This window comes from Talpa occidentalis, unplaced genomic scaffold, assembly GCF_014898055.3.
Source record: "Talpa occidentalis isolate TD23 unplaced genomic scaffold, MPIMG_talOcc4v2.1 talOcc4.7, whole genome shotgun sequence".
Taxonomy (NCBI): Eukaryota; Metazoa; Chordata; class Mammalia; order Eulipotyphla; family Talpidae; genus Talpa; species Talpa occidentalis.
The window spans coordinates 124,275,931-124,303,123 of NW_023605083.1; the positions used below are offsets into that span (position 1 = coordinate 124,275,931).

At 41.5% G+C, this 27,193-nt stretch overlaps 1 protein-coding gene across 3 annotated transcripts in view; it reads left to right on the plus strand.

Annotated features, from left to right (window-relative positions):
* Nucleotides 1–1,495: 1,495 nt before the first annotated feature.
* Nucleotides 1,496–27,193, plus strand: part of TANC2 (tetratricopeptide repeat, ankyrin repeat and coiled-coil containing 2) — a 306,929-nt gene continuing 281,231 nt past the window's right edge. The window contains exon 1 of one of the 3 annotated variants that reach the window (XM_037494899.2): nucleotides 1,496–1,544. The gene's annotated coding sequence lies outside the window, so the exon portion shown is untranslated. Of the gene's footprint in view, nucleotides 1,545–7,264; nucleotides 8,933–21,138; nucleotides 21,268–27,193 lie in introns of those variants that run through there. The other 2 variants (XM_037494901.2, XM_054689747.1) reach the window with 2 other exon arrangements.

Below are 27,193 nucleotides of genomic sequence, written 5' to 3' on the forward strand. Positions count from 1 at the left end.
GCTTTAAAGGGCTGGCTTTCTGGGTCCTGCCAATGAACTCCGAAAACCACATCACTGCTTTGTTTCTTTAAAGATTTATTTATTTATGCATACAAGAGCTGGCGTACAGGCCAGAGATGGGGGGGGGGGTGAGAGGATCCACGAGACACAGAGCGGGGAGCAGAACAGGTAGATCTACTGAAATACACCGCTGAGGGGAGCAGCGGGTGAAACAGGCGAGGTCTGCCGCGCCATGTGGGTATCTCCCTGGCCGGCAGGGGATCGAACCCGCGCTGCAGAGGGTGCGGATTGCCTCCTAGTGCTTTGCTTAGCCCCTTGCGCCACCAGGGAGGCCCCCACATCACTGCGTCATCCACGCTGGCGAAGACTGAACACAGCGGCACCACCTCACCTCGGGCTTTCCAGCCTTGCCGTGAATTTCCAGAAACCATTCCCGGTAACAAAGTCCTGCTTCTGTCCTCCCTCCCGCCCCCGGCCCCATGGCTGGTTTGCGCCTCATCCGATTCCCCCCGCGGCCAGCGGCGGCCTTTTGAAGCGGTCTCCCGAGGACGCGCGGGCACCCGCGCTAGCAGAGCCGGCGCGGTCGCGGCCGGGGCCTGGATGCTGCGTGGGGCCGGGGACGCGGGACGCGGGGGCACGTCCGGGCCCTCAAAGCAGGACGGGCCGGTGCGGGCGCACGTGACAGCAGCACCTCGAGAGTGACGTCACCGGGCGGGGCCTAACGCGCTCGGGCCTGGCCGGCTGTGGCACTCCCTCCCCGCGTGCCCGCGGGCCGCCTCCCACCCCACCGCCCCAGCCCCCGGGAGGCGAGAAATGCCGGGACCTCACAGGGCGGCGGGGCCGGGCGCGCCCCTCCGGGCGGAGAACGGCCTCGCCGCCGCCCGCCCTCCCGGCCGCTCCCCACCCCCAAGCCGGGCGGCGGGCGGGGGCGGAGGGCGGGGGCGCGCCGCGCCACCACGCACGCGCCCCCACGCACGCGCGCTCCCTGCGCGCCCGCGCCCCTCCCGCCGGCCGAGGGGGCGGGGCTGCAGGCGGCCGCCGAGGGTGCGACGCCCCCGGCACGGCGGCGGCGCTAGCGAGCGGCGGGCCGGCGCGGGCGCGCGGGAGGGTGGGCGCGCTGCTCGGCGGGGCCCGCTGCCACAGCCGCCTCGCGCGAGCCGCCGGCCGGGCGGGGGAAGCTGCGAGCGCTCGGAGCGCCGACCCGGGGCCGCCGGCGCTGCCCCATCCCGCCGCCGCCGCCGCCGCCCGCGCGCGCCCCCCGGCGGCCCCGCCCCCGCCCATCCCCCTCCGCGCACCTCCCGGCTGAGGCGGAGCGAGGCGCCCGCCGTTGCCGCCGCGCGAGCGCCGAGAGCCCGAGCCCGCGCCGCCGCTGTCAGCCGAGCGCCGGGGCCGCCCCTCCGCCGCGAGGCCCGCCGCGCCGCCGGGCGCAGACCCTCCGCGGGCGCCGGGGGCGCGAGGCGCTGCGGGGCGCGGCGGGGGCGCCGGTCCTCCGGGGAGCGCGCGCCGGGCTGGACCCGGGGCGCCGCGAGCCCCTCCGAGCGCAGGTAGGAGCGCGGGCCGGGCGGGAGCGGCCGCCGCTGACAGGGCGCTCGCCCGGGACCCGACGCCCGCGCCGGCCAGGGGGGCGGGGGCCGGGGGGGCCGCCGGGGGCCGGGGCTGGCGCCCGCCCGGCGCGCGGGGCCGCTTCGGATGGGTCTGGGGTCGGCACTTGGGTAGCCCCGAGGATGTCACGGAATTTGGTGCCCGAGAGGCTCTCGGATGCCGGGGACCCGGGAGGCGATGCCGGGCGGATTGCTAAACGTGGCAGGGAATGTGGTGCAGAACGAGTTGCAAAATGTGCCCCTCGAATGCAGCAGGAAAGTAGTTGTGACATATGCCAGGTAGGGCACCCGAGGGGCTCGGCTTCGGTGGCGTTGAGATTCATCGAAGTGCTATTAGTGTCATTAATAATTCCTCCGGGGAAGGAGGTGTAGTGTTGGAGGAGACGAGTAAGGCTCCTTTTATCGCAGGCAATCGGGAGAAGGAGCTGTGATCGGCTGTTTTTTGAGCTAGAGATGGCACTCACGTGAAAGCAAAAGGCAAATTGTGTCTGGTGGTGAGATGGGAATGAAAAATAGGGCTAAAATCATTCCAGGTTTTGCCGTCAGCGTGTCGAGCACGGATGCAATTGTAGCCGGGCTCCTAGTCCAGGTGTGGAGTGTTTAAAATGATTTTCACAAAACATAAACAATGATAATGAACATTAGGAAGAAGATTTGAGGTGGGGGGTGTTTTTCACTTTTCTCCTTTGCCCCCCTCCAGGTAAAGCAAAAGCCAAAAACAAAAACAAAACCAACCCACCAAATCCCATCTTGACCATAATTGTGAGTTCAAGATCTCATAGTAGGCACAGGGGAATTTTTTCGTATGTGCGCCTTTCTTCATTTTTACACAGGTGGAAATATCTGGAATGAGGAAAACAAAACAATATGGTGAACAAAAGGAATAAATTTTCTGGCATTCTGAGGGGTTGGAGTCAAAAGCTGTTGCAATGGTTAATTACAGTAAATGGCAGTAGTGAAATATTCGTGTATGTTTTTGGTGTTGGAGTGACAAAATAGGGAAAAAATTGAATACAGTAAAATGTGGCATGAAAAGCAATAATATGGATACTGTCATTGGAGTATTCCTTACAGCATTTCCCAGGTAGATCATCTTAGGAATATGAGCACAAAGATGAAATATTAAAAATAGTCTCAGTCTCTCTCTCTCTCTCTCTCTCTCTCTCTATATATATATATATATATATACGAAATTGCCCACATGCTGCAAAACATTGTGACTTCCATTTAAGAAGAACATCTGTGTTTTGAGAGGATTGTCAGAACAGAGCTGGAATTTCAGAAGTAACAAAAGACAGCTCAGTGAGCTATTTCATTTAACTTACATGTATACAACAGGAAGTATAGATGCTGCAAAACAAGCAGGGATGTCAGCATGCTGGATGTGTTCATTAGGATATACTGAATGTTGATGAGATTTTAGTGTTTTATATTACAGTCCTTGTGGAGAAATTGAATTATTTGCCCAAGTGTTCTTATAATAAGAACAGTCAGCAATTTAGCAAATAATCTGAAAATTCTTACTGATGGGCTTTCTCCTGCATCCAGATTCAACCAGTGAGGGATCATTTGCCTCAAAGACAAAACTGCATTTTCCTTGGTGATTGTGGGTTTTAGTCTTTCCTCTAGTTGTGTTCCTCACCTGGAGGCTCTGGTGGGGCTTAAGGCAGAGAGAGGAGAGGGCCAGAGGAGAATAAAGAGCAGTTCTGTTGGGTCTTCCTGTTTTGTTCTGACTGTAAGCCATATGTACTGCCACCCCCTACTGTCTGTAGGAAGAGGTGTTGCAGAGCCCCATTCTTTTCTTGTTATCACTGCCCCCTTGTGTAAGGGAAGAAATTGATAATTGCACTCCGGGAACCACTCTCAGGATGTTCTTACTAGTGCACTTAGGTGGATTTATTAATCAGACAAATATTCGCTTCAGAGGTGCAGGGCTTTAAGTGTACTGTTAATGAGATTTAATGTCTATTTCTAATAGTATCTAATTTTAGTCAATAACTCAAATTGCTAAGAATGTCCAGGAAGATGGTGCAGTACTAGTGATAATAGCTCACCCTTACAGGCCTACTCTGTGTCAGGCCTCTGTCCCTGTTTAAATCACTTCCAGTGCCTAATGGGGTATGCACTCTTATTTCCATTTTACAGATGGTAAATTGAAACACAGGGATATTAAATAATTTGCTGGATTATTTTGCTGGCAAGTGGAGGAGCTGAGTTTCAATTCAGGAATTCTGCCTCCACACTTTGCCGTTCAGGAGTGTATAATACCACGTTGCCCCCTGCAAGCAAATTAATGTTGACCCGCATCTCTGTGCTGCCTGTGTCCCTCATAAAGCATTCACTACAGGGATGGATAAACCTAAATAAGTATAAGACACATAAATGTTAAGCCCCACATACACAGAAGATGCATTTACTAGCAGTGTGAGCACTTCTCCTCAGGCTTTTATTATTGTATTTTATTTCTGGGGTTATGGATGAAGGGGCATCAGTATTTTATATGTGGTCAAGGACATATTTATGATGGAGTTTGGTTTTGGGGGGCAATGGCAGAAGTAAATGTTCAGGTAATTTTTTTTTGTGTATGTGTATTCACATAGTATACAGTAAAAGTTTGCTGCTTTTAAAGAGATACATAGCGGGTGTGTGTGTGTGTGTGTGTGTGTGTCTGTGTGTGTGTATGCGCTATCTCTTTAACAGCACCGATAAAACTTTACTGCTAATTTTCTTTAGGAAAATTAAGGAGAAATTGTCTATTTTTCCTACCTACTCACTTTCTATGACCTGTATTTTACTCTATTTTATTATTTAAAAAGTAATTTACAAAATAAATTGGATGCTTATGTACATTTCTTTTTCCATCAGCACTGGAAGAGCTGTTTGTGAGAATTTTTCTCATACTTAAACATTTTTCAGATACTCATTATATATGAAGTAATATCTATAAATAGATGTAAAGTAGGAAGAATAAGGATGCAGGCAACACTCATGCACCTCTCACTGGTTTAAGAAATGGAATAGTCTCTTAAGTTTGTGACAAATCCTTCTTTTAGCCAAAGTGTTTTGGCTATTCTGTAAATACTTCTCTCATGTAATCAAATGCATCCTTGATTGTTACATACATTGGTTGCTAAATGAATTCAATACAATCTGCTGATTATAGCTAAGACTAATTCAGGATGTATGCTTGTCTGCCTTTGGATATTTAATAAGCTGTCATAGATTCAACTCATGCTCTGTATTTATATTGGTTGATTGTTCATTTTAACGTGCTTCATTTATAAAACCTAATTTGGTGTTCGCATCTTTATCATGAATGTTTTACTAACATTGCTAAACATTAGGGTATTGTTGCCCTTTTCCATCAATGGTCCTTCTCTGTTCCCTGCTAGCTGTCCTTCCCTACCCCTCCTACATAGATGCCTTTGCTCTTTCAGTATTTTCTGAATAATTCTGTGTGCATTATTTTGAATGGAATAGAATTTAGGCATATAAAAGAGTATACCAAGCCAGAAAGGGAATATTTTGATAATGACTAGGTGGAAGGTAGATATCCATAAAATATCCACAAAAGAAATGCATCAGTAGTATATGATGTTAGTGTATCATAGTGTACCTAATATCCACACAGAAAAAAAGACTGGAAGGAAATAAACCATACTGTGGATTTATGTGAAAAAAAAAAAAAAAAAAAAAGAATGCATCGAAATTCTCTGCTTGTCCTATTTCATCCTCATAGAACCTCTAAGACACACTAATTGGGCGCTCGTGTTGAATTATATTGAATTATACTTACACAGAATCACCAATTCCAGTAGCTGGAATATTTTTCACTGGTCCCCAGATTTTATTTTAAGGAGCTAGAACAAGTTGTTGCAAATGGTTTGGTTTCTAGCACTGTTCTGATCAAGGTAACAACTGTTGTAAAATAGTGGGGAAGTCAGTTTAATTACTTGGATATTTTTTTCCCATGAATTGTGATAGCTACTTGAGGACCTGTGGTCATCAATTATTATTATTATTTGGGGGAGACACTGTATATACTGTATAAACAGTTTAGTCTTTGTCATAATACCATGAAAGCCATCACTTGGTTTATTTGAATAGCATGTTTTGTAATAACTTCAATTAGATGAAAATTGTTTAAGATTACGGAAAAATGAGTTGAGATATACAGTGATGTGAGTACAGTGATGTGAGTACATATCCCTGATGATTCTTTAAAAATCCATAGAGGGAAGGAAGTTAAAAGAAGAGCTTAAAGAGTTATGGTTCTGTTTCCTCACCCAATGGTACTTTTTCTTCCTCTCAGAGGCTCTTTTTACCTTGGGCATTTAAGATTCAAAGCAATATTACATGGAGACTGGGAAATTTTGGCTTGAGTTTAGAAGGCTAAAGCAGGTTGAGGCTGCATATACAATAAGTAAAAAATGGTTTTTGTTGGGACTTTATTCCAGAAAGCGCTAAGTAACTATAATACCTTAATTGTTTCTGGAAACAAATTTCTTTTGTTATATGACAGTTTATTTATTTTTTAATTTTTATCAATAATTTGAAACCTGTATTTTTAGATTAGTGTAAGATTTTTTATGGGCTACCCATAACAAATATATCTTGTTCATTTTCGGCTTCTGCTTGCCCTTGAACAGTTGAAGGCAATCCTGACTGAGTTGGTATTAGTCTTAATCACGCCTTTGACCCTTTTCTTCCCCATAATATCAATTTCTGCTTTATTCAGTGTACGGTTATACACTACCTCTCAAACTCCTTTCTTTTTATTAATACTTGCGAGAGTCTGATGTCTTTCATTCAAACTGTGTGATTGCATTGTGATAATCTCCTTGGTGTGTTTTTGGTAAAACCCCCAGTTGCCTAGCAGACATCTTTACTGTTTATGTCAAAGTTACGTACCTTTCTTTCCTAAGTACTTCCACTTAGCTCCCAGAGTGATCATTCTGACATGGTCATCTGATCATGTCACTCTTTTCTTCAAAATCTTGCAGTGGCTCCTCCTCATTTAATGGGTAAAATGGAAACCTTAGCAAACCATATAAGGTCATTCATGATCTGATCCCTGCCGGTCAGTAGACTGATTGCCTGCCACATTCTTCTTTAAAGTTATGCTTCAGCAATATTGAACTACTTGTGGTTTCTTTAATATGTAATATTCTCTTTCCATGCCTTTTTATATGAAATTCTCTCTGCCTGAATAGTCCTCCCTCTCTTTTGTTCTCTGAGCAAACTGTTCCTCAGCCTTCATGTCTTGGCCCAAATAGTATCTTTTGAGCGAAGGAAGTTTTTCTGACTTTCTTGGGTGGACTTGGGATGCCATTCTCCATCTATGCTCCCATGGCATCTGTTAAATATGAACGTTATAGGAGTTGTCATATTAATAAGTATCACTAATCTGAGCTTGAAAGCAGACAGTGTGGCATTTCATATTAATTTTTGGCATCAACATAGCGTAATAGGTGCTCATTATTTACTTATTGAATGAAGATTGTTGACAGTTAATCTGAATTATGCCTTTGGAACCTCAACTCTTATTGTAGAACTAGAGGAAATTCTAAGTATCAGGAGGTATGTGTAAAGAAATATACATACATACACACACCATCTAAAATATTTTTCAGAGTAACTCTTGGCATATAATTAAAGCTAATTCTGAAAATAAACCAAATTTTATTTTATTTTTTTTATATTTCCTAGAGTGGGGGAGGAAGATTAAAAGGTTCTCTGTATGAACATAGTTGAATTATATTCATTGTATATTACTCATTTATTTACATTGCAAACTACAGCCTATGGGCAAAATCCAACCCAAAGTCTGTTTTTGTATGCCCTGAAATTTGCAATGACTTTTACATTTTTAAATGCTTGAAACTATATCAGAAGAATAATAATGCTTTGTGACAAAAATTATAGGAAGCGGATCCCTCTCTCTTTCCCTGCCCGCTCCAGGGCCATTGCTTCACTCCTCTGCAAACTGAACGGCAGATTATAGGAAAAAAATTATAGGAAATTCAAATTTACGTCTATGAGGCAAGTTATATTGGAATCTAGCCATGCACATTTATTTACTTATTGGCTGTGGCCATTTTGCGGGAACAGCAGCAGAGCCGAGTAATAACGTTGGAGACCAGATGCCCCATAAAGCTTAAATACTTACTACCTAGCCATTTACAGAAAAGTTTATCAGTCCTTGACCTATTCTATATAGTCTGTGTCCATTAAGAGTTTATTGAATGTCATGAGTTAGAGATACACCGACTATGTCTGCTGAAGGCCTCTGCAGGGCATAATTGCTTCTGTCTAATTGCTAAGAAAAAGATTGGCCACTTTGCCTTAGCACTGATTTTTCTGGCAGGTTTCTATTTTGCCTTCTTATGACACCTATATTCTGTCTAACTCTGAAGAGGTTTCTGACAACATGTGTTACTTGATTCTGTTTTTTCTTAGAAGAGGTATCCCAAGTGGAGATTTTGCAGCACAGCATATAAGAGGATATTTTTCTTAGTTTGCTCAGGTTTTACTCTCCTCAGTTTTTATTTTGCATTTAAAAAAATCGTTGTTATCTGAGAAAACCCTTTCTGTGTTGATAATGTCAGTTTGTTATACAGACACGTTATGTGTAAGACAAATGGATTGAGTTGTGTTAGTTATGTTAACAACAGTGATGGATTTTTAAGCAGTGTATTAACATAGTAAATCTTTCACCTAAATATCAACAACCTACTATGTATAAGTAGTTTTTTACTGCTATAGTCTTTCAGTTGAAAGTTACTGTTTTACGTTCTTTCTTAGACAGAAAATAAAATTGTAATTCAAAATTATGTGCCCTACATATTCTACCTGTGGAAAAAATAGTTTTAAAAAATAATGTATTAAATACAGGCACTCCCCTAAAATTCACTGATCAGTGTTGATACATTTTACTTTTTTCTTTAGGTGGCAAAGGTATTATGAAAAGGAAAACAGTGATTTATCCATTTTTCTATAAATATCAGCAAGTTTTTTAGATGTAAAATTCACTCATAATATGTAAACGATAATGTTGCAAAACTTTTGTTATTTCTAGTAGGTATCTGGACCAGGCAGCCATGCTAGTTCCTGATTGTGATCCTGTGCTTGCCTTACCATAGTGACGCCACATTGATTCTAGAGATTGACAGCATGAAGAAATGTAGCACCAAGTTTTTACTGCCATGGAATCCTCCTTCCTACTTATGGATCCAGCCTTATAACTGGACTAGTTATTAAACTTGGAAATGAACGCGGGCATGTAGATATTTAATCACTTAGACCTGGAGAATCTGCTGCAGATGTCAGTGGTAACTTTCCTCCACCTAACTGTCCTTAACTCTTTGTTCCTAATTGTGGACTCCCTCAACTTCTAGCTCTTGTTGCTGAAATTTGATAAGGCAGAAAAGCTAGTCAGACTATGAAAGTTTGATGGTATTTGTTGTACTCTAGGGTTGTATTTCTGTTCAATTCCAGGAATCCTGTTGGGCTCCCTACAGTTGTGAATTAGGGTGAATGACGGTAATTATTTTTAGCAGACACGTGGACTCAGAGTCACTACACTCAAATCCTGCTCTAACATTGGAGAATTTTAGCTTTTCCTCCTTAGGTTTAAAGAGGAAGAATTACTTTGGAATCCATTCTTCAGATGGGATGACAATATTGTTGTTAATTTGTAAGAAGTTTTTAAAATTTTGCGGTGATGAGATTCATTATTGTATAGTAGGAAGAACTTGAATTCCTGAGTTTTTGAATCAAGAAAACAGGTTTGAATTACTCTTCTGACATTTATGAATTATCAGAGACTAAAACTGTCTTGCAGGATTTTTGTGATGGTAAAATGAAATAACATAGATGAAGATCTTTAGAATAATGTCTCATACCTAATAAATAGTAATTTTTTAAAATTAAGTTTTGGACATTGTCTCAGATTTCTGTTTTTTTCCCCAATGTGTGCTTCACCCTGCTTCTCCCCACAATTATTTATTTATTTATTAAAAAAAATTTATTGATTGATTTATACAAGCACTGGGTACAGTCAGAAGCACGGGAGGGTGAGAGAATTCACCAGAGTCAGAGGGGAGAGCAGAGCAGGCAGACTGACGAAGTACACTGCTGAGGGGAGCAGCGGGCGGCAGGGGAGGTCTACGCGCCATGTGGGACCCTCACCCGGTGGCCGGGGGATTGAACCGGTGCTGCAGAGGCTGTGGGCAGCTTTGCAACCCAGCGCTCAACCGCTGTACCACCGGGGAGGCCCCCACAATTATTTTTTACTGGAGTTGTCTGTCCAGCTTTTCCTTGTTGTCTTGCTCCTCTTCTCATCCTTGCAAGGCATTTTAAAACTTACATTAATTTGGCTACTGACATATTTTATCTGTATCCCAAAACTTCCTAAAATATGAAGGATTTGATGAGAGCTGAAAAAAAAGTTATTGAATAACTGTAAACTTAAAAATAAAAACTCCTAGGGGACAGCTGCTGCTGGGCAGTCTCTAGTATGCATTTCATTTTGGACTGTTTCCCTTTAAGCACCACAAGCTTGACAAAAAATTAATTTTTAATCTCCTCTATAAAGTAGCAGACCACAGCATTTGTTTAAAGACAATGAGCCCTTTGACAATTTTTTTTTTCAATTTGATCATGTAAATGTTTTCAACGTTTATAGACATCTCTTGTTTTTGTGAATAACTGGAACTTTCTGTATGTGATCACTTTATCACCAGCACCCCTTCACCCCCAGGTCGATCGCTTTTATCATAGTTTCGTTTAAAAAAAAATTTGTATGTGACTATCAGCCATAATGGTTGGGATTTTTTGTTTGTTTTTTGGGTTTGTTGATCTCTACTTAATAAAAAAGGACTTGTCTCTTTTTAGTGCAAAATGGTATACTAGAACAAACACCTGCCCTTCTTTCTGTGGTATAGTTAACTATTGAAAGTCTCATTTTTTCCCTTAAGTTTTAATTATTTCTGTAACATTTGCCCATTTCTGCTAACTTGTGAATCGTCCAAACATTTAAATGAACTTGCATCACTTTCTCTTAATTTTATCCTTGGTTGTCATAATATATATGAACTAAGTTTGTCTTAATTATATAATAGAAACTAATTCATCCTAGAGACATCTTGCACAGTGTACTTAGGCAGGGCCTCTTAGAAGCAACTTTGGTTGAGATTGGATTGTCTTGCATTTCTCAATAAATAAACTTCATAATGAGTCCTTTGCCTGCTTCAGGTCATTTAATTCTGTTTTTGTCTGTGGGTGTGTTAAGAACAGTCATTTATTAGTTGTCTACAGATGTTAATTGTCACTACTTATAATATTGATAACTGGTGTTTCCCAGCTCTTTAAAAAATGTCACAAAAGTAAGCATTCTGTTTGCAACCACTAAAATAAACAAACCAGCAGTGGAAAAAAAATTAATTTTTTTTCTCTCAGGTCTCTGCCACCTTCACTCCTTGATAGCTAACATTAACTAACACTGAGTATTTTTTAGCACCTTTTTCTTTGCTCAAAAATATAAACAGTTACACACACAAATGCAGTCTTTTGGTAACTTGCTTTATTTATTTAAGAGTGTATCATGGCTATCTCTGCAGTTGAGTAAATGCATCTCTAATTTTAAAAAGTGAAATAGCACATCCCATGGCATATGACACCACATTTAAGCTGTCATTCCTCAACTGATGGATATTAAGATTGCTTTCTTCTTTCCCCTCCCTCCCTCACTTCCTCCTTCTCTCTCTCTCTCTCTCTCTCTCTCTGCTATTATAAACATTAGTCCTCTCTAAGCCATGACTAGTGAAGCAAATATTCTAAATAAAATATTAGTGAAATACATCCAGCAGTGTATTTAAAAGACAATATATCATGATCAAGCAGGTTATTCCAGGAAGGCAAGCACAGTTAAATGTTAACATAATTTATTATATTGACAAATTACAAGATAAAACCTATGTCATTATCTCTCTTTTGGGGTGAGTTGGAGGACCTTGCATTAGTACAGAATTGCTTAGGGAGATGACTGTCTCTGTGGGCAGTAGTCCACATTGTATACAATTCTTTTATCCTCAAATTCGATAGACAGAAGTGCTCTTCTGGAGTCTTTAGGGAACTTTGTGGGGCCTGGAACTTGACTTTAACCTTGGCCTCATTACTGGCCTTTGGTTACAGAAGCCTGGTTACCTTTGACAGTATGGAAATAAGCGTCATTCCATCAACTGGGGTGGGTGATATGGGTGAGCCTGTCCGACTTAGGACTGGCACATCTTAAGATCTTGTATTTGATTTCTTTTGGTATTAATGCACCTTGTTGACCTCTGTGCAGGTGCTAATTGCTTGGAAACATTCACCTGAATCTTTTTGAGGTCCTTCTTCTTGTGCTTACTGGAAAATATGCATTCTTTAGATAATCTCAGTTTCTTGAAGTAATTTCTGGGACTGGTCATACAGGATGTCCTTCTTGCATTTGACCATATCTGTACTGCCAGCTGCAATTCTGCGAGTGGTGGAAACTGGAAAAAAGAAACCCATAGTTATCTTAATGGATGCAAAAAAGCACTTGATAAAATTTTCAGGCCATTTCCTTAGAGTGTATGTGATATAATTCTGAATCCTTGCTTGAGTGAAGATGCCTTTCTTATATCTTGCTCAGTGAGTGATACCTTGGCTAAATATAGTATTCTTGGGTCCTAACCTTTTTTTTTTTTAAAAGATTTATTTATTTTTATACAAGAATTGGGATACAGGCCAGAGATGTGGGGTGTGAGAGGATTCACCAGAGACAGAGTGGGGAACAGAACAGACAGACTGACTGAATACACTGCTGAGGGGAGCAGCGGGTGAGACAGGAGTGGTCTGTCCCGCCATGTGGGTTTCTCCCTGGCTGGCGGGATCGAATTCGTGCTGCAGAGGCTGCGTTTTAACCCCTGAGCCACCAGGGAGGCCCTATAACCTTCTTTTTCTCCTATATAGCTTATAGTAACTTCATGCCACTATCTTTTCAAGTCTCTTGTGCAGAGGTAAGTCTGATACCAGCCAGATTCTTCTTTCTCTTTAAGCAGCTGCTCCTCTCTCTCCTCCTGTACCAGCATTCTTTCCACCCGCTGTGACCTGAGGTTATCAGGTCTAATCTCATTATGCGTTTTAGCTCTTATGTATTGAGAAACCCAATACTGACAGTTCTTTCAGGTCCTGGACTATAATTCCTCTCTGTACAGTTCTGTAGCTCCCCTTTCTGACCCCAGTTTCCCTAATTCTTTAGTAATGGTAAAAATCATATTGGTCATGTTGAGTTGATATTCCCTGATATAAATCATGCTTCAAAATATGGTTTCACATTTTTTATGTCAGGAAAGTTTTTTGGGGAGTGCTTGCTTCTGCTGTTCTGTTACTTGGCTTTGGTTTTCTTCAGAGTTCCTTATCATCTGTGTATTACTCTTCTTTGTCTTCAGTACTGTTACCTTCTCTTAAATTCTTTTTGTCTCCTTATTTGTTTCTGAGTTTTAAAATTTTCTTCTTTTTTACCTTTTTTTTTTTAAGGGACAATCTTTTTTTTATTCACTCTTTTATGTCCAGAATGAGTCTTTTCCTTTGAGTTCTCTCCTGCATTAGGTCATCTCATTTTGAGCTGTTCTCTGGTTCTTTTATGTCTTGTGTCATTTTTGTCAGGTCCTCAGCTCATCCTGAAATGGCTCGCTACAGTTTGCGGGCACATCTTCCTGGCATGCTTTCATTATGTAGGGATGTTATTCTGCGTATCCTTTTTTTCCGGAATAACTCTGGCATTGGCCTTGATACTTTTATAATAACTTTGTGTGGAATTGTCCTTGTTACTTATCGGTGACTCATTTTTATTTGAAATTCATTAAAAAATCTTAGAGCAAAAAAAATCTTTCAGCCAAAGATTAAAAAAATCTTTGAGCTCAGGAACACTTTTCTAACTTCACAAAGCTTTATCTTCTAGTGTTACGGTGATGTCTTCAAAGAATATGGTGGCCTGCTTTCCGACATTTCTGGGTCCCCCCCCCCCCCCCCCCCCCCCCGTAGTTTTTGTTTGGAGCTTTTCTACCTATCAACTCTCTTGTCTGACCCCAATTTGCACTCATGTGTGATCATGAATCCCTTCCCCTTTGCCTCTGGGGCTCCCTATCAGTCATTGCAAAACTCCCTTTATCACTAACTTTTTTTCCCAAATATAACTGTCCCCAAGCTGTTGCTGAAATTTAACTATCTCCTGAGGGCACCACTTCCCCTGAAGAGTTCCTGAGTGGTGGCTCCTCCTGCTGAGGTGGGTTAGGTGTTCTCTTTGCATGGCTGTTTCTAGACTCTTGGGCTCACTGCCACTGTCCTCCTGTTCCAGATGTAATTTCAGTTGCCACACAGATGCTCCTTCTGATGTTCAAGCTCCCAACTGCCTCTCCTGTGCTGATCTTGTCTTTCTCCTGACTTCTTGGCATAGCCTATGCAAATTGTTTAAACTCTCAGTGCCTCTGCATTCATCGGGTAACTCTGAGAAACTACAGATGCCTAGGACTCCCTCTCAGAGACTGATTTGGCTTAGGTGTGGCTTGGGATGTTATTTTTAACAGCTCTCCACGGTGATTTTAATGTATAACCAGGATGCAGAGTCACTTCCTAGAACTTGTTATTACCCAGAACTGCAGCTTTCTATACTACGGTGTCTGGCATTTTGCTCACCAACTGCCACCTCCAATTTTTTCTGGCTCTCTTCTAGTACCTGCAACCTTAATTCTTGGACTTCACTGGGATCATTTACCTTGCCACCTTTTCACAGTTCCTGAGTGCATCCGTGTTCTCACTTCCTTTTCTAACTAGCAGAATTCTGAGTCCCATCACTGCCCTTCTGTATGTACTTTCTGCCCCGTGACCTCTCTCCCTTGGTGGTTCTTGTCCAGCAAAACTCAACCCTGGTTAAAACCTGTTTTTACCTAGTTAATACCTGTCCACGTGTTCTATTTGGAGCAGAACAACTATGTTGACTTTGAATTCTTGGCTAGTATCCAATGACTTCCAACTTAGTGTTTCATGCTGCCGAGCTGTCCTGTATCACACGAGTTCTTCCACACTCCCAGCGGCTTAGACGGGGGTGTCTTTCTCTCGCACGCAGCGTTTCCTGTTCCAGCCTCTCAGTTGGTGACCTTGCTCTCTGTTTTACTAAGAAAATAGAAATAATCTTCCTACCCCCTGCATCTTTACCAATATTACTGTGTTAACTGTGTTTCCTCTGTTGAAGGCCATTCGCCCCAGCCGTCCTTTGGAGCCCTTTTGCATTCTCAAGGACGTTCTTCGTTCCTGTCTCATTTTCTGGATCACTGTCAGCAACATAAAAACATACTGTAATTTCTTTCATCTTCAAGAAAACCCTCTCTTGACCTTCTTTCAGCTACCACCTCATTTCTTTTCCCAGACTCCGCAACACTTATCTGTGCTCACCTTACCCATCTCTCCCTCTTTTGCAGCTTTATTGAGGTATAATTTACACATCACAGAATTCACTTATTGTAACAACGCATGTCGGTTATTACAGCTGAATTTTTAGAGTTGTGCAGTGATCACAATTTAGTTCTACAGTGTTTTCATCACCCACCCACCGCCCCCCCCCAAAAAAATTCCCTTGACTCCATGTACATTCAGTCTCCATGCCCGGTCCCCAGCCCTAGGCTACCACAACTGTTTGTTTCTTTAAACTGGCCTTTGGACATTCATGTGAATGCAATCTGACAATATATGGTTTTGTTTTATAATACACAGTCCTTGCTTCTGTCTCCCTTTTCTTAGCATAATGTTTTACAGGCTAATCCTTGTTGAGCATGTGTCAGTATTTCATTGTTTTTTGCTGAATATTTGAATATTTCGTTGTATGGAGGCACCATGCTTTGCTTACTCATTCACCGAACAATGGACATTTTGGATTATTTATAGTTTTTGGCTTTATGAATAATGCTGCCACATACATTCATGCATAAGTCTTGGTCTTGGATTTTATGTTTTAATTCTCATGGGTAGATCCCTAGGAGCAGAATTTCTGGGTTTGTGATTCACTTTGAGTTAATTTTTGTATTATGTGAGGGTGAGGATCTAAGTTTATGTTTCTACATGGAGCTATAGTTGCCCCAATATAGTTTGTTGAAAAGATTACCGTTTCTTGTTTTGAATTATTTCAGCACAATAAAATAACCAATAGCTGGGGAGGAGGGATTATTAACCATATAGGACTATCTGACAATCTGGGACTTTCTGCTAAATCTCTAGATAGTTCGTTAGTTTTCTGCTTGTCCAAACAGCTCTGACCTGAGAGTGGTGGCGATGATGGTCCTCCCTGCTCACTTGCCACTGAGATGGCTGCTCTTACTGGCAGCGCTATAGCTGGCGCTGCTGATTCTCATAGCCCGCCCTGCCAAGGCTGAACTCTGGCTTCTTGGATGCAGAATTGGAGAAAATGAGAGCAGCTCCAGGCAGAATTTCTACAGGCTTGCCTTGTTCTTACCCAGAGTTAAATAGTTTGCATAAGTGAGCCTTTAGCTTGTTTTATGTATTTCGTTGAATCCCAGAGGGCTGACCTGTCGAATCTTCATTCTCTGGAACCCATCTCAGCTGGACTTCCTCTCCCACCCTTGCACTGAACCTGCTCCGGTGGGCCTCACTGACTTGCACAGGCTCAAGCTAATTGTCACTTCTTAGTCTTCATCTTACTTGACGTGTCGGCGCCATTTCATCCAACTGATTACTCTCGCCTCCTTGAAGCCTTTTGCCCCAACTTACTGCTCTCAGTTGTACCATGTCATTGGGTGCTCCATTTCAGTGCGTGTCTTTCCCTGAGTCCTTATCTTCATAACCATAAAACTTGTAAAACGCCTTGAAATTTTCTTTCCTGAGAACATCACTTCTCCTCTGCACTTACTTCTTCTCATACCCCTCACACCACTGGGTCTGGAGCTAGACTAGATATCCTGTTTATTCCCCCTTTCAGCATTCAGATCTTTCCTCCTCTCTCTTCCTTAAAATTCTCGAGCTTTGAATTTCATGTAATCATATTTTATTTACTACAGCCTCTTACTATTGCCATTGACTGTATCTTCTGGTTCATTCCCTGCAATGACTAATGATGCTTACTCTACCGGGAGTTAGGCCAGCGGCCCAGTCGTGCTCAAGATTGTTCTCGCTTCACACACCAGGTGAAATCTTAGGGGGTCTTATCTTCATTTTTGAACAACTGGCTGTAAATTCTAGGGTTCTTACTACTGCTTCATGTCCAGTTATTCACTCAAACAGCACACAGAACTCAGGAAAGGCCTATACTCATGGTTATAGTTTAATTGTAGCAAGAAAGATACAAAACCAGTCAAGAGAAGGGGCTCAGACTTTGGAGTTTTCACTCTCCGGAATCCATAGACAGCACGTTCCTGGCACATCAGTGCACAGCAGTACAACCAGAGCTTTGCCACCCCAGGAAGCACGCTGAACCCTTAGTGTCAGGGTTGTTACTGGGGTTTCATATGTAGGCAGCATTGATTGAATCCGAGCCAGTCTTTAGCCCCTTTCCCCTCTCTGAAAAATAGGCTAATACCACATTTAAAGCCCAATCCTCTAATCACATGGTTGGTTGGTTGGTTGGTTTGTTTAGGGGTGTAGTCAGACCCCATTATGAATCACTTAGTCAACACAAATTATTTAGGGACCCATTTTGAGTCATCTCCCGCATAAACTGTCAACCCCACCTTAAATAACACACGAGGACACTCTTGTCACTCAGGACAGCCCCAAGATTTAGAGACTACCTTCAAGCAACTGGAAACAAAAGTGAAGCAAATTCTCTGTTACACAGGATTACCCCTTTTTTCTTAAAACTTTTCAAAATTACCCCCCCCATACTATTTTTTACCTCAGTTCTTGGTAATTTCTATTTTGTACTTACTTTTCAACCTACAGTCCTTTCAGTTCTTTGAATTTCAGTTCTTTGACACTTCAGTGATCTGATCTTCCATTTTGCTGAAAATATTCATTACCAGACTGTACCTAGATTTTGACTAAAACTGCGGCCACGCCATAATTTCAGTTTCACGCATCCCACGCTCTGATCACCACTTGCTGTCATTCCATCTTCCTCCCTCTAGTGCCCTGACTCCAGAAATCCTTTAGCCCACGGATTCTGCCGCCGTTCCACCAGCTCCCATCTTGATATCCTGTCCTCGCCCCTTTCTTACTCAGCTTAGGCCAGACATGATCATCAGGCCCCTTGCACATACCCGTGATACCATTTCCTCTTTCTTGATTCATTGTTCTTGTACCAAAGCCACTTTCCTAGTGAAATCCAACCTTCCACCTGTTCCTTACCTGCAACTGAATGTGGTTATTGAAAAATGTACAACTTACTGATTGGAGTAATTTTGTATTCATGACCACAAGCCTCACGTGGAACTCTCATGCTTCCGGGTAGTCATGCTCTGACTCCTTGTCTCTGAGGAGGGAGGATGGATGGACGATTGATTATTTTCACATTGATTACTTCACTGATTATTTTTTCCTTTTTTCTCCCTCTTCTAGTATTTCTTTCCATTCTTTTTCTCAGCATTTTAATTTTCTCCCTACTCTATTGGGAAAGCTTGAAGAGAACTTCTGTAGAATCCCATCGTCACATCTGCCACCTGCCAGTGTTTTCATCCACATCTTGTGGCTGATACCACAGAGCTGTGCGTGCTGCTCTCTGAAGGCATTTCTTCTGCTTCACACGCCACGTCACGTCCACTCTGGCCTCCTCCAGAACATTGCTTCAGCACTTCTCTTCTCTTCCAGTTTTTTCTTTAACTGATTCATCCCCATCAGCGTTCAAACGTGTTATTTCTCTCAGGTTAATAGATTTTCTTTGATCTCACTGTCTCTTCCAGCTACCACCTAATTTCTCTTTTCTGTTGTGTAGCCAACCTTTCAAGTGGTTTTGTAATGCTCTCTCCAGCTTTTCTTCTGCTATTCTTTTTTCAACTTTTCATTTTCAAATGGAAACATACAAGACAATTGGAAGAATGGTGCCAAAAAAATTTCCTTCATACAGATTAGTCAGCTGTTCACATGTGCATTATTGTTCTGTCTGCAGGATTTTTTTTTCCTTCTAAATAATTTTAGGTTGTAGTCATCCTGTATTCATATCTGAATACTGCAGTACTTGTTTCCTGAGAACAAGAACATTCTCATGCAATTATCAAAACCAGAGAATGTAACAGTGATATAACTATTAATCAGTCCAGTCTCTTTTCCCTCACTATGTCCTTATAACATTTCCCTTCCAGTCTAAGAATCATTCCAGTGTCATGCAGTGTTTGTTGTGTGGATCTAGCTCTCAGCCTCTCTTATGTTTTCTTGGCGTTGACACTTCTGAAGAGTACAACCTATTTCGTTGACTATATGTACCTCAGTTTGGCTTATAGATTTCCCTAGGTTATATATTTTGGGGCAGGAATACAATGTAAGTAATGTGTGTCCCTCTCGGTAATTCTGATTTGACCCACTATTAGTAATTTCACTTTGGTTATTTGGTTCAGGTAGTTTCCAGCAGGTTTCTCCACTGGAAGGATTCTATTTTCTTTTCATAGTAAGTAAGTAATTTGTTGGAAGATATTTTGAAAATATGTAAATCTCTTATTTCTCATCAATTTTTTTCCCACCAGATTTAACATCATTAGTACTTCTCACTGGAATTAATTATTACAAGGATGGCAGCAAATGATGATTCTTTAAGGACTACTCAGGCATTTTGTCTATATTTGCTAATGGATATTCTGCCATGAAAGAGCCAGGCAAGCTTCCCTGCCTCCAATTCTTACTTAACAGTACAAACTCCTGGGTTCCTGCTTTATTTAGTGGGTTCTGATTTCTTTCTATCATTTATTTTGATGCTAAAATTGTTCTGGATTTGCGCAGTAGGAGCAACTTCAGGCTGACTCCTCATTACAAGCTCTGATCATAATTTTGAATACTTCCATACTTTTTGGAACAACATGGTATTGTCATATTTTGCTTTTCTTCCCCGGCAGTAGTGTCAGATATTTCTAATGGAGCCTTGGGTTCTTTTTGTTTGTTTGTTTTTTAATTAAGATATGACTCATGAAATCAAAAGCAAAGGTAATAATTTTCAGTTTAATGTTTTTTTTTAATAATTGTATATATCAATGTAATACTCATCACAAGGAAGATATAGAACATTTTTGTCATCTAAAAAAGTTTACTCTCGAGTCTTCCTATCTGGTTCTCTTTCCCCAACCCCACAACCAAGAGATGACCCTTTTATAAATATCTATTACCATAGATTAGTGTTGCCTGTTGTACTTTATGTACCTGGAGTCATATATTAGTGTTTTTTTTTGTTTTGTTTCTGCAGCCATCTAAGTCCAATGGTGAGAAAGATACTACATCAGATATAAAGGGCAAATGTTTACCATAAGGAATTGTTACTGTAATGAGGGATTGGCTAGTAAGAAGTAAAAAGAATACAGAAATAGTAGATACATGGAGAAGCCACTGTGGAGTGGAGCGCCATCAGCGTGATGCCACCCGGCAGGACTTCCTGCTCCCCAGAATGTGATGGAAACCTGCCCTGCCAAAGAAAGTTCTACAAAGGAAAGTGTCTTGCCAAAGTTACTTCACTATAAAACCACCCAAGGGAGAGCGCTGGGCACTGGGTGTTCCTGGCCACCGCGCAGCCCAGGAGAGGACACTGGAGAAGCTACAGCCGCTGTGGGACTTGGATCTTGGAGAAACTGGTGGTGCCACAGGAGCTGGGTGCCGGAGAAGCCTTGTGTGCTGTAGGAGCCAAGCACACAAATCCAGAAACAAAACTCTACTACTAAGTCTCTTCAGTGACTGCTGATGAAGCATAGCATTGTGCCAGCGAGCAAAGGGAAATTGTAGGGCTCAGATCCATTTTCATGGAGTACACAAAAGAGAATGAATTTGGAGCTGAGAGGGAAAAAATTCATTAGTGCAGGTCCCATCTTTTCTTTACTTCCTCATTTTTGATTATATGCTACCATTTTGTATAAGAGAATAATGGAGAACAAGGTAAATACTGTTTACCACCAGAGAAGGTGCTGCTGGTACTGACTAGTAACTGGAGAGAGAGACTGACTCAAGCACTTTTATCCCAGACCTGTGACTGGGCTTAGTTTATTTTAGTTCATATTGGCTTTAAATGTTGGAGGGTGGTACCAGGACCTTTTTGTGTCCAGAGGGCTTGATAGTGAGCCTGGCAGGTTTTCAGAGATCAATCTGTGGGCTTTAGAACTAAGCCTCCAGCTTTCTGAAATGAAGATTTCTTTCTGCTTTACGGCCTGGCTGCCAAAATGTGGTTGATTTATTCTTCCTCTGTTTATTCTACTAAAAAATTAGCACATATATGCATATATTCCGTTTCCTCTTTCTTACAGAAAAGGTAGTATACTTTAATGTTCTTTTGCGCTTTTTTTTACTTAACAGCACAAATCCTTTGTATATAGTTTATAGAGATCTCTTTCCTTTGTTTCAGTTGCTTGCGGTACGCCACAGTGTGTATGTGCCATGGTTTGTTTTAGTCAGGCTCCTATGTTTGGACATTTACATGGCTTCCAGTATGTCTCAGTAAAAATAATACTGGGTGAGTAACCTTTTTGTATTGTTGGAGTGTGTTCTCTCCCCAACCTCTTCCAAGCAGCATTTTGCCCTCACCACTCCAGTGAAACTGTTCTCATCAAGGGTGTCACATTGCTAAGAATAGTCCGTTCTAAGTCCTCATCTCATATGTACTCAGTCTGCACTTACTCCCTTGGTAATCTCAGTCTTGCGTCATCAGAGTTTTTCCCCCCATTTTTTCTATATTTGCTGTCTGTGTGTTGATAACTCCCAGATGTATGTATCCAATCCAGATTTGTTTCCCAAACTCCAGACTCATATATCCAGCTGCTCACTTGATGTTTCTGCTTGGACGTCTAGCAGACATCTCAAACACAATTGCCCCACATCCAGCCTCTCGCTGTCCCTCCGCCGCCCAGCCTCTGCTGTCTTCCTCATCTTGCTGATGGCAGCCCCATCCTTCCACTTGCTCAGACTGTTGGAGTCAACTTTGTTTTCTCCCTTTCATTTGCCACATCCACTCTGGCAGGTTTATTGGCTATACTTTTTTTTTTTTTAGTTTTATTTTCATATTCTCCATACAATTGCAGCCCCCTTATTTAGACCCCAATCTCTCCTCCCCCCCCCCCGCCAATAGTGTGTCTCTGGTTCATAGTTGTTTGTTGATTTTTTTTTTCTTATAGTTATTCTTTTTCCTGGTCCCTTATTTAGGTTTTCTAAATTCCTGCTATGAGTGAGACCATCCAGTATTTTTCTTTTTCTTTCTGGCTTATTTCGCTGAGCATGATCCCTTCCAGCGCCATCCATGTTGCTGTAAATGGCATGGGTTTATCTTTTTTGAATGCTGAGTAATATTCCATGGTGTGTATGTACCACATCTTCCTGATCCAGTCGTCTATTTTTGGGCATTTGGGTTGTTTCTATTGGCTATACTTTTAAAACATACCTAGAACCAGAGCACTGCTGACCACCTCCACTCAGGTCTGAGTCACTAATGCCACTTCCCTAGATTGTTCTAGCAGTCTCCTAACTAGTTAGCTCCTGTGGTTTCTTTCCAACACAACAGCCAAAGTGCGCTTTTAAAAATATGTCGGATAATGTCTTTACTTTCTTAATCTCTGTCCTGTGGGTTCCCATCTTACTCAGAAGAAAAACTAAAGTCCTTCCAGGAGTGCGCAAGCAAGGCCTGGCATTTATGGCTCTGGTCATTTCTCTGGTCTCACCTGCTTTCCTAACCTCTCCTGTCCTCTGATCTCTGTGCTGGAGTGTGCCGGCCTTCTTGCCATTCTGGGAGCCTGCTAAATATGCTTCTGGCATATGTCTTTTGCATTTTCTGTTTCTTCTGCCTGGAATTCTCTTTCTTCAGTTGTCTGCATAGACTATTTAATCATCTTCAGGTTTTTGCTTGTCCTGTTTACAATTGCAACCTGCTAACCTCCCTTTCTGCTACCCCCCAATGTTTCTGTCCCCCATCCTGCTTTTTTTTTTTTCTTACAGGGTTTATCACTTTCTGATATATTCTACTTATTTATTTATATACATTTCTATATAAACTCCCAGCTCACTAAATATTTACTTAGGTAAACATGTATTTAAGGTCACTAAATGCAGGAAAGTCTGACTGGTTCCTTGCTATATTTTCAGTACCTGGGATATTGTTTATTTGCAAGCATATTGTAGATTGCCAATATTACTCATCAAATGAATGCTTAATCCTGCCTGGAACTCAGAGCTCTTCAAATCTTAAGGCTTACATCTCTGTTTCTTTTTTCAGATTAAAGCAGTGGTTCTTGAATTTTAACATGCCTTGTAATCAGAAGGAAAACCTGTAACTTGCTGTATAAAAAAGTACATTTAGAGCAATCATTTTTAATGTTATGAATGCATGTGAAGATTATCAGAAAAACTGGTGAAAAATAGGATTTTAATAGAACTTGCAGGATTCATAAGGAGAAGGAACAGGATAATATTGAGGATGAGAAGTAGATAATTTGTGGTGGGAAAGATTAAAGTTGATGTTTGTGTCAGAGGAAAGGTGGGATCTGGCAAAAGTATAGGTGATTAGGGTTTAAAGTTGGAAGTGGGTTAATTTACATTTTGTCTTTGAAGCGCCGTATCTCTTTCTTTATCCCTGATTTAATTCTCTGTCTTGATACACCCTCTCCCTTTCTCTGCTCTTTCCCTGGTGACTGTGCTACCTATCTTTCCTGACTACATGCTTTGATTCATGATACATTCTGTATACTCTTCTATATTTTGAGCTAGAAAATTACCTTGAGTAGTATTCTCTTTTAACTATCATTTGTGAGTTATTTCATTATTTTAAGGTCAAAGATCTATTATAAAAAAACTAAAACTTTTCTTAGTTTTTATGTGTCATTAACTCTTCCATTTAAAATTTTACTTGCTCTAAAACAGAATATTTAGTTCTAGTGGTGCTTATTTTCCCTTTATCCCTCTTATTTTCCATCTAATTTCTAATGACTGTCTCACATTCACGTCGTTCATTCCATGGCACTTAAGGCTTGCATGCTGTCGTGTGGGTATGCTGTAAATAATTGTGAATGAACTTTTAAGCTACAGTAATAGAATTTTCACCCAATTGCAGTTTTTCTTTTTTCTATCTCCCCAAGGACACCTTTCTTGATTAAAGCTATTCATTCTTTGATCCTCTACCGATAGAATTTTCTTAATGAATACATTATAATATCCCATTTTTAATAACTGGGTTGTGTGTATGTTAGTTGACATCCTACTGTTTCATTGCTTTACTGATGAATAATTTAGCACTACTTTACTGATGAATAATTTAACACATTCTGTTAAATGAGAATTTTTGTGGAATAATTGCGTTTACTGATCTTCTGGGTGTTGGATTCTTTTCCAAGTGCTTTTATGTACTGTTAGGATTGTGTTCAGCTGCATGTAATGGAAGATCAGTCAAAAAGGGTCCAGGGTTTATGGAAGTCCCATAATGCCATCTGGGACACAGGTTTCTCCTGTGATTCTTCTGTTCTTCTCTTGATGGGGGGAGTAGCGAGGTTTTGCCCTATGGCTTGCAGGATAACTATTTCCTTTCCAGATATCCTAGCTTTTCATCAGCAGAACAGTACATTTCCTTCAATGCTTGCTGATAAACCTTATGGGTCCACCTCATTGGGTATAGCTGGCTCACATGGCCGCCATAGGCTGCAAGGGAATCTGGGAAAGTTGATAGTTAGGCACTTTACCATCTTATGCAAAATTGGTAAGAAAGAGAGTGAGAATTCGGGGCATGCAACTTAAGCTGTTGAAAGGTGGTATAAATCATTTATCTCTATTCCTTAATACAGCAGCCTTGCAGCATGGGTGGTGGTGTATTTGTTGCAGAGGAGAAACTGGATGTTACGGAGACTTAAGTAACTTGTATAGAGGCATACAGCTAGCTGTTGATTGAGCCAGAATGTGAAGTTAGGTAAATCTCTGCAAGGACCCTACTACAGTATTTTTACTCCATTCCGTGCTCTCTCTGTATTGTCCACATAGAAAGTGATTTAAGTAAAGATTATGTATAAGTAGTATTTAAGATATTTTAATAAAATTTGATGTTCTTTTAGGGTAATTAATTGATATTTTAAAAATTATAGTGAGTACCAGAAGGTTCCTGGTGCTTTTCACATCTATAGATCGTTTGTTTCATAGTTGTAGGGTAAGGTAAAAAAGTATCAGGCTTTTCTGCCCTCCCGCCATTAGGATTAATGATGGAACCCTGTAGTTCTGAATGCATGCCTGATGGTGGGCACCTGGAATAGGGTGTGGGCATATGTAGGTGGGTACATCTGGGCTGAGACTGAGCCTCTAAGGACGGCATCAAGAGAACAGAACAGCAGAGCAACAGAACGAAAGAGCGAAGGAGAGACAACGAGAGAATGCCGGAGAGCCCAGATACAGTGAAGACTTGCTGGGGGCTGGGAGGCCTGCCAACCTCCCGGCCCCCCCAGCACCCCTGCCTTCTCTGTACTTGGTAAATCCCAATAAAAGCCTGTAAATGCCACCGAGGGCTCCACTTTCCTCCTTTACCCTGTCTGCATGGGATCATAGATATCCTGTACTGTCCCTTCCTGCCCCTACAATAGCATTTTTAGGTTAAATAAATGAATGCGTCTAAAGTGCTTAGCACAGTTTTTGCCCTGTAGTGAGCATCTCAGTCCATTGATGACAATGAAGATTTAGGATGTAAATACACAGTCCAATTGGGAGAAAGTAAGGGTTTTTTTGAGCCAGGTAAGGGGTTAAAATGTGGAAGAAAAATTATACGATTTAAAAAGCATGTGAAGGTTGTTCTTCTCCACAGTTTTTGTAGTCAGTGTAGTAAATCTCCACTAAACAGTCCTTTGGATTCACCTGTGATTTTTTGCATGATGAGAGTAATTTTTATTGCAAGGTAAATAGCTGGGCAAACAGATTACTTTGTTCTCAGAATAACTTAGACTGAACTTACTTTCCTGTTCTAATTACTTATTTGTAGGTTTCCTTGGCACTTAGGCTTTGCTCAAACTATAATGAGATTTTTCTGATTGAATGTTGAGGATGGAAGTAGTGCCCACATGCAGGAGTGATTTTATAAATTTAAATGCAGTTGATGTGAAATGAGATCATGGATTAAGGCATAGTAACAATTGCTTTGGATTATAGCTCAACACAGGCAAATCAGGAATTTGGAGGAAAATAAGGAACGGAAATTCAAAAACTGGTATACAATTAGGGTGACATAATTAGGGAAAAAGTAAGATGATTTTCCTTGAGTAGAGTACAGGTATGATTTATGGCTCCAGGTCTCAGGCACAAGACTGAAGCTTGTTTCAGAAGACAAAACATCGGCATCCAGTTCTGCAGTCTGCCTGGTCGCTGAGCGTGGACACAGGAGGAGGCGAGGTTAACTTTGCTTTCCTTCAGGATGGAGAGAGGGAGACATGGCTTTTGTGGATACTTTCACTTGAACTTTTTCTCAGGGAGGTTATGGAAAACTCTTTTAGTTATGTAAAAGTCTACTTCTACAAAGGTGACATTTTGAAGAGGCATGTTATGTACACCAGGAAGTAGGGAGTTTAGGAAAGTTATGATTGGAAGATGGGGGGGAAATTGATGATGGTTTGTATCCCCGATTATACACTTTGTTTTCTTAATAGGTGCCAGACTGTGCTAAATGTTTTACTTGCCCTTGGTTCCCTTAATTTTGTCAGCAAATGAATATAAAAGTACTTTCGTATTATTAACCCAATTTACAGATTAGAAATCTGAGACTTTGAAAGGCTTATTAGTTTGCCCACTAAACTAAGTGGCAATGGAGAATGTTTCCAGAACCCCAGTTTTTATCATTATACCAATATAATTAACTCCCTTATTTGTTTGGTATAAAAAGAGAATCAGACAGCACAGTGATGATGATTCAAGACAGATATTGGGAAACTTGATGGTTCTGATTTGGTGAAAATTCTGGGATAATTAAACAATCTGTCTTGCCTTTCCTCCTGAGCCATCTTCTTATTAATCCTGGCCTCCCTTCTGGTATCTGCTGCTTCCTATGTCTGTCAGATTCAGTAACCAGAAGCTGATCTTGGCATTCTCTTTAAATGTTCAAAGCAGACAGCTGGGAATAGGGTAGAAACCAAGTAAAGGTAGTAAGTAGAAGTTTTGAAATTCTGAAGATAGTTCTTATTTTGATGATTAATGAATTTGACTGTGTTCCTGTTTCATGATGAAATCTCGGGAAAACTGGCCTTGTAAGACGACAGGTGTCGTGGTAAGAGTAGTTTCTCCCTGCAGCCAGTCATCATTATGCTTATTCTTGGCATTCACTATTTTGGTCAACAAAAGTTAGTGTTCCGTGAATAACTTATTTTGATCCCCTTAATGAAAATGTAGTTGTTCTACTAACTGCTTACTAAAATTATGATTTTATTGGCCAGTCT